At 35.8% G+C, this 8692-nt stretch overlaps 1 long non-coding RNA gene across 1 annotated transcript; it reads left to right on the top strand.

Moving 5' to 3' along the window:
- Positions 1-848: 848 nt before the first annotated feature.
- LOC146589557 (uncharacterized) lies at positions 849-7715 on the top strand. Its single transcript, XR_014897149.1, has 4 exons — positions 849-930; positions 2976-3024; positions 3601-3757; positions 7596-7715. It is a non-coding gene; the product is annotated as an uncharacterized LOC146589557 (long non-coding RNA).
- Positions 7716-8692: the final 977 nt, after the last annotated feature.

Genomic DNA, 8692 nt, shown 5'->3' with positions numbered 1-8692 from the left:
GGGAGAACTCGGTTTGATAATACATGACATTCCACTTATGGAAAAAAATGCTTTGCTTTATTGCCTAACACAGGAAGCTTTCTGCTACTAGTTAATACCAAAGCACATTCAAAGAACAAAATGTCAAAACATTACTGTTTTTCCCTATTTGAGCTATTTAAATACACAGATCCAAGAGATCTCATGGGTGACAGCAGTGACTTAGGGAAGAAATATGCCATTTTCAGTTACCATACTTGGAATCAGACATGAATAAATGATTGTAGCTGTAAAATTTGACTACAAAATAATAACAGAATAGAATAGAATGCAGTGAATTTTATTGAATAATTCAGAGCATCTTTACATGCATTCATTATTTAAGGATGACAATTTACAGAGGTAAAAAAAATGAGTAATATACTCACATTACAAAATAAGATCTAGAATTGCCTGAGTCACAATAGTTTGAATACAGACATTTTAATTCCCAGATTCTTCCTTTTATCTGCTCCCTGGGTTAGAAAGAGTAGATGGCTAGTGTGTGGGTAGGAAGTGTTACCTACTTTTAACCATGTAAAGGATAGTTGTCTGCTCTATTCCATTCCCCCCGGATGAGATTTGATAGGGTTTTGCAGATTTCTAGAATGAACATTTATTTATATTATTTGAGTTGTACTACATGGAATGATCGCAGTGATGCAAATGACTTATAGTCAAAAAAGTTACCTATAAGTTATACGTATGTTTATATTTACTGTACAAATCAGCAAAAGAAGGAGTTGCATGTGAGCATTTAGGAAAATCAGAAAAATCTTTCTTTTTTTTTTTTTTTTTTTTCCTTTTTTCTTTTCCTTCTGTAGGGTGGAATAATACCACTCAAAACCCGTTTGTTGCCCTGTGAAAAATGTCTGAAACCCGGTGTCATCTGAGCATCAGCTATTTCTGCAGGTGAGCAGTGGTCGTGGTATTGAAAAAAGGAAGCAGGGGCTATGGTGAGAAGCTGGCGGGGATGAACCCACTCTTCCCTTCCCTCAAGACTGTGAACTTCTTGGGCTGAACATCTTCAGRGAAGGTGGCACTTCAGATGGTTCTTCAGAGAAGTGGCACTGCCATCGCAGCGGAGGATACCTGGCATAGCTTACAAAAGAGGAAAGAGCAGCAGCAGGAAGCAGAGCAGATTAGAACCAGGGTTTTAACAGGTGATTTGGAAATTGGCTGTGATCTTAACAGCATGCTGAAGTGACCAGGYCTGAACCTCTCCTAGTACTGCCCTGCGGAGAATAATAAAACTCCGAGTAAGCAAGCGAAAGTGAGGAGCATACTTCTGTAAGAAGTAAAACAAACCATCATGTGACATGGAGCTGGCAACTGCTTAGAAGTTAAGATGGGATCGTAAACTTTCTGGGAATGTTTCCATATAACTAGAAATTTGTGACATTGTCAGTGGATTATCACTGATCAGAAAATCTTGGATTTAGCTGGAAAAGAAAACAAGCTTAAAATTTTACAGCTATGCCATCAACATTTCTGTATTTTTAAAAGATACTAACAAAGCACTGTTTTATTGTGCAAGAGAGGAAAGTTAAGTTAGAAAGCTACTGAGAAAAGGAAAGTTGCCACTTCTGACAGTGAATTTCAACGTAGTCAGAAAAATTATATAAATGTGACCTTTTATTGTTTTTCAATATAAAGTACTTCTAATTTTTCGATAAAAATGAGCGTTCAGTAGTTAGCAGCTGCCGAGCCAATAGAAAGCAGCAGTAGCTGGGGTAAACTAATGTGTTTCTACCTCTTAACATCAGAATACTTACTGACAGAATCGTTGTGACTATTGATTTATATACAGAAAGAATACGAGTGTAACTCTTTGGGTCTTGGACTCAGTCAGAAACAATTTTGTTTCATCCTGCAAATAAAGAAAGAGCATAGTTTTTTTAATTTAAACTAAGTGCAGTGACTACATTATTTTCAGCTATACCAATAYGGCAATGTACATACACTTCTACAGGAATGAGTACAAAATTTTTAATGAAAAAGTTACTAATTCTTTTCTGTACTTTAAAATACTATTAGAGAGGGAATAGAAATCACTGATACTCTCTCCAACTTGGTGAATGAGATGATAGGGAAAGACAGAAGCCAGTGATTGCRTAAATATGCCAAAATGGAGCTTAATTCAAATGAATTTAAAGTATTGTACAATTAAATAAGAAATTGAAAGAGTCTGGTGTATTTCTGCAACAGGAATGGATTTCCCTGTAAAAAAAAGCTGTAGATATGTCTCATGGCTGTCATGTCTCTCCAGTTAAGAGTCTAGCTGTTTTCCAGTATAAGATATATGTATATGTTACCAAAGGTAGTTCCCTTCTAATGGAAAAGAGAATGTACAAAAAATTTAAATATTTAGTTTGTCTCTTACAAAGAATACAATTTCACAGAATGTAACACTTCCTCTCTCTTCTTCCCCTTCATGGGAAAATTTGAATCCTATATGGTTCTTTAAGATACCCACACTTCAACAGCCTCCAGTGGGGCAGAAGGTATGCCGTGTATCAGACAGTTCAGTACAGTACAGTAACAGTAAATGACTACCTGGAGAAACTAAAATCTACAGTATTCTTGTACTATAAGAACCTAGAAGCATAAACATACAGGTAAACAATTTATGAAAGTAATACAGGAGTTGAAGTACATTCAGGATTTTTTTGCCAGATAATTTTGAAATCTTCTTTACTGTGGGAGTGACAGAGCACTGGMACAGGTTGCCCAGAGAGGTTGTGGAGTTTCCTTTTCTGGAGATATTCAAAACCCACATGGAYGTGATCCTGTGCAACRTGCTCCAGGTCACCCTGCTTGAGCAGGGGGGTTGGACTGGATGATCTCCAGAGGTCCCAACCTCTGTGAAGAGCTCAGTAAATCCTAGAGATCTTTTGTATTTAATAACCAATAAATAATCTCTTTATATTTTAAAATTTCAAATATCCTGTTTGCAGAGTTTCTGGATCCAGCAAAAGATGAATCAACTGACTGAAAAATGGGCAGGTAACACTAGCTCTTTCTATTTGCTGCTGTTTCCTATTTACTTTCCTGCTGTGAAATTGCTACCTCTCTTCCCAGATAACAGCAGCAGCGCTAGATGGTGAAACTTGAAGCTATTTGTCCCCTTTTAGGGTCCCTTTTTGCAGGCCATGGCAGTGACACTACARAAATATAAACAAAGAATGATTTATTAGAGCTGTCTTCTACAAGTTTTTGTTTGAGAATTGCTCATCCCAGACATCAAAGCCCATTTTAGCTTATGCATAGAAGCATCATCCTTAATTAGGCAGCTGTTTTCTTGAAGCTGAAACCAAATGTTCTTCTGTAGTTGTATAAATATATGATTTAACCCCAATGTTCCAACCACTTCAGCTTTTGTATAAAATTTGTATAGATTTCAGATCAAGAATAGTCATGCAGCCTAAGTGGAACCCAAATCAGACCATCCTTTCCCTTTTAATGGCTCTGGCTGGGAATGAGGCACAGAACARTGAGATAGTTCATTCAGGAGCTGAACTTAGAATAATTTATTGAATAGATTTGTGAAGTTGTGAGGATGCTTTCCTTTTGTGTTTTAAGGTTACCTGCAGTTTCAGGATGGCTTTGGGTCACCAAAATAAGACCTGTATCTGTTGCAGAAGTGGATTTGACATCTTGTAGAACTTATAGAACTTCTGACCTGAATGTTATGAGGAATGGAAAGAGTCACAGATAAAAGATATAAATGTCAMTTGAGGTGAGTGTGATAATTGTTTGTGGATCAGGGTAAACCTTTTTGAAGAGTGCAGTCAAAATTCTACAGCAGGCATTTGTGGTCATTACAKCAAAAAGTGGTGCTCTTGACCAATACTACCTACCCCATGTCATAAGACAATTAGAATTTATTACAATCTGATTTTTCTCTGATGCTTAAGTTCTCCACAGGCATTCAAGTCTGCTTTCATGTGGCTTCAGGTGCCACAGGTTTTTAAGAGGCACTGTGATTTGTGGCAGAAACTGTGATGGAAAAGACATTTTGTTACCATTATATCAAATGCTCTGGAGATATTCAAGTCTTTAGTACCCTTTTCAAAGCYTTCTGGTTTCATGAGCCATTTTCCTGGCATCTCAGAATGGCTAAATTCTGGTTTTGAAAAGGGAAAGAATGGGATTTTTTTTTCTATTCTGTAATCTACCTTGAAATAAAGGGGCCTTTATGCATGTAGTTTCRTTCCTTAATGGGAATACAGTCTAAGCAGATGTTCCTATATAATGGYGATGCAGGGAAGAAGCATTTATTTCATCTTTGTCTATGTTTACCTTTTATTAGGCTGTTCTATCAGCTACAGGAGTATTATTTTTGGTTTGCAGTTGCAGGTAATTTTTCAATAAATAGATCCTTTAAGAACAATGATTTGTGGCAATTGAAATTCAAAATTCAGCGTTCTTACTCTCAGTGCTGTATGTGGGATTCAGCTGACCAAAAGTAGGTGTTTGCGTTATCAGTTACAATATCTGAAATAGTTATCTGCATCCCCTTTATAGTTAACAGAGGGGAAAATAGCATTAGGTTGAGATGCCATTCATGGCATCTTAATGCAGATGTCTAATTAAGACATACTCTCAACAGGTGTCTGTTTCTCTCCATCAATTGTGAAAGGAGCCAAGGTAGTCAATCTTCTATGTATATGTATATGTATACATCTGCCTTCTGGTTAGATTGATACGGACCTAAATTCTTGTCATTTGACCCTGCACACAAGCTCACCTCTCAGAATTGCAGGATGGTTGAGGTTGGCAGGCACCTCTTGAGACTCTGTGGTCTAATCCGCTTCTCAAATGAGGGTCACCTAGAGCAGCTTGCCAAGGAAAATGTCCAGCTGGGTTTTGAATATCTCCAAGGGTGAAGACTCCATAACTCCCTCTCTTCCCTTCTCACGTAGCTCAGATCACTCTTGGCCATTAGTAGGTACCACAAGGGAGTTTTCATTTAGAAGAAATTACCCATGCAGTGGACATATGATAACAGATAAAATCCTCCATTTTGGCACTTTATATAGATTCAAGTGTCTTGTTATTCTTTGTGTTTTAATCCAGTAAATATGATATTTAGTATTACTAGAAAAAGATTATGGGCTTTATACTGGCTGGACAGTGGCAAGTCTCAGGATTTTCCCGGGCCTGTCTTCGCTGAGCTGGTATTAGCTTGGTTTATCTGTTTAGCTGTCTAGCACTCAGATTACCAATGCCTAAAGTTGTTCCAGTTTAGCTTCAGTTTAGAGTAATAATAGGTAGTTATTTTAGGTGGACTGAATTGTTTATGACTAAAATAAAATGTGATGTGGAAGAGTACAGGCACAAGATGATACCAGATGTCTCAGACTACAAATGCAAATCACAATGGTCAATCAAAGGCCACTGCAGGAGTGCAACCTTCTGCATTAGAAAAGAAAGAAAATATTAGATATAACACAGAGAACAGAAAAATTGTAAAATTGGGAATCAGTGAAAAGAAGGATCATGTGAGCAGACTGTGTTAAAAAAAAAAAAAAAAGAAAAGAAAAAAACACACACACAAGTGGACCCAGGACCCAAGAAGGAGGAGGTAAAAGATAGCATCACTACTGACATCATGCATCTCCTGACAAAGAAGAGGAAAAAACTCACAACACAAGCATCACATCCTGAAGCTGTCAGGATGCTGACAATTCATTATGACCCCAACCTCACTACTTCTTCTACTTCTTCTTCTTCTTCTTTTTTTTTTTTTTTTTTTTTTTTTTCTTCTTCTTCTACTTCTTCTTCTTCTTCTTTTTCTTTTTCTTTTTCTTTTTCTTTTTCTTTTTCTTTTTCTTTTCTAAGCCAAAAACTGACAGAAACTGTCAACCTGAGGACCCAGAGGGATAGTGGAAGGATAAAACTAGAGGAAAGGGATATGTGCTGGGGTGGTTCTTGTATAACAATTTTAACTACATCTTTGCAAGCCTTTTTTGTATTAATAAATAATTTGTATTATCAGATTATTAAGAATTAATTGGACTAACAATATAGCTCCTTATATATGGTATATTCTATTTTGCTCATAACACTATTTTGGATGTAAGAGTATTATTGTTGTTTGAGCAAAGCAGCAGATAATGAACCTAATATGGCTGCTTACATATGTGAAAATGACAGAAAAATGAAAGATCATCTAGCAAATTAAGTCAGAACTAACTCTTTCTGGTGAAGAGAGAGGGAAAATATTATATTTTACCACAGAGATAAGCCATTTTGAGTAAATGACAATATTACAATTGTAGAAAATACATGAAGGAATTGAGAGCTAAAATGAGGAAAATCATGGAAATTGATCATGATTGTTTTTGAGGAAACTGGAAAATAAATTAAGTACTTCTAACTAAATGCAAGCAGAGAAAGAAGTGGTGGAAATGGACACAATTATGACAAATGAAAGCTAGGACATAATAACTATTACAGAGACCTAGTTTATCCCTAAGGAAGAGACTGGGTTATAGAGTTACAGGATGTTGCAAAGAAAATGTTCAGCAGAGAAAAGCAGAGGAGGAAAAGGAGTGTATCTCTGAATAATGGGAAAATTAAAAGCAATCTTGAATGAGAAACAGAATGAGTTTGGTAAAATTAGTATAGAGTGAATATGTAAGCCCCCGAAAAGATAAAATGGTAATTTAAAGACTTCTCATTGCCAAATAGGTACAGAACAGAGGACGAAAACATACCTCAGCTGCTCTAAATTAGTACAGTTCTGTTGCTTTCAGTGAWGTAAAATGATTTATATCATCTAAATAAAAAGAGAAGTTGAAGATGACAAGCTTATTCCTAAGCAGAAAACCATGGAGGAACTGAAATAAGAACTATCATAAATGATTCCTGTTAGGGCTGGGGTTGATTAACTTTATCTGATCTCAAATTCACTTAGGCTTAGGAGCTTTTAAGGTTTGATCCAAATTAAAAGCTATTTGATTTGCTTTTCCCATTAGAAATCTTGTAAAAAGACAAATGAGAAAGAAATGGAAGAAAAACAAATCAAATGAAAAATGGGATGACAGCTGGAGAAGGAAGAACAGGGCAGTACGAACTTTGCATAATACCCTAGAAAACACATTCTTTACTATTCTGAGCCAGGTTGACGTTACAGCCCTGGTCCCTTTGTGACTTTGATCTGCTCTGTGGTCATGTTTAACTAGATCGTACAGAACTTTCATGAAAACATATCTATGTGAAAAGGTACAGTATGAAATTTGTAAATCTCCCGCATATAGCAACAAAAATATACGTCCTGTATTTCATTCTCTTTTAATGTTGTTTGCAGATTTAGGGTAAGGTGTAATGTTGTGTTTCTTAACATTTTGATTAGAGGATATGTTGTTAGTATCCATATAAGGTCTGTTTAGTATTAATTGATATCATTGTAATGGGAAGGTCAAAATAAAATAAAGCTGTGAAAGCATTAAAAAAATAACAAATGACTGTGTTTGGGGTGGAGGAGAGGTATGTGTGAGTACGTAGTAGTAGACAGACTCAAATTCCCCATATGTGTTGTAATTTACATTTGGAAAAATAATTAATTTCAGATGCTGGTTAAAGTTGCACCTTTGTCCTACTCTTCAACTCAATCCCTGCTGACAAGATAGGTTTCACTGACCTCTGGTGTCTGTACACATTTTTTCTCTACTATGTAACCCATTCTGGTTCCAAATAAAGATTGCCTTGCAATATTTCAGACGTTTTTTTCTTTTTTTCCCCTTTCTTCAGCAGGGATAATCAAATATAATAGAAACGCTATATTCATATAATAAACCCTCCCAGTTCATCAGGCTACATTCAGTAACTTTGAATTCATATGTTGTGCTCATAGCTTAAATTTCCTGAGAAACAATTAAATCATTTGCCATGAGACAATTTCATGAAAAAATAAGATTTGTGGCAATTGCTTTTATATCCTTATATTTTACTAGAAAAAAAAACATTTTCCCACACTACAATATTTTAATAAACTTTTTATAGGCATATTTTGTCACCTTTGTTGTTTTTACATGCTACCTTATTYTTGGAGGTCCTCTACTAAAATCTTTGGGACATTTGTAAAATTAGATACAAATCAAGGCTTAAGCATATCAGAATCTGGGTCAGAAAGATAGAACAGAGACAGAAAGAGATCCATGGGACTCATCTCAAATGCGACTTGTTTAATCTGTTGAAATTATAGATATATACGTTAGAGAATGTATCCTCCATTTTCACCTTAGTGATTTAAATTTCCATAAGCAATTGAGCCATCAGTATAATGTGCTGAGATGCTTTATAATTCACCTAATAAAAATGTAGCACACAAAAGTGATATCTGTGTTATTTTACTCAAGGATGATACAACTCTCAGGTTATCCTTTTAAAAGATTAGGTAAYATGTATTTACCTAATCATGGTAACCTAATGTTACCATGTCCTAGACAATGGTGTGGATAACTTGCAAAGTCATTTAACTACTCTATAACAAACATTATTTCAAAACACTAAGCTGAACAGGACCTTAATTCGTATAGTCCAGGATTTAGGTAGTACACTGGCTGTGGCAAYGGTTCTTGCTGGTACTTCTTAATGAACTTTCTTCATGAGTGGAAATCTTTCTTTACTTCCTCCTGCCACCAAAATCACCATCCATCAGACTACT

The sequence above is a fragment of the Rhea americana genome, unplaced genomic scaffold, assembly GCF_003343005.1.
Source record: "Rhea americana isolate MKP2758 unplaced genomic scaffold, rheAme1 scaffold_45, whole genome shotgun sequence".
In the NCBI taxonomy this organism is placed as follows: Eukaryota; Metazoa; Chordata; class Aves; order Rheiformes; family Rheidae; genus Rhea; species Rhea americana.
Note: the sequence above shows the minus strand (reverse complement) of the source record. Positions and strands in the feature narration are given on the sequence as shown.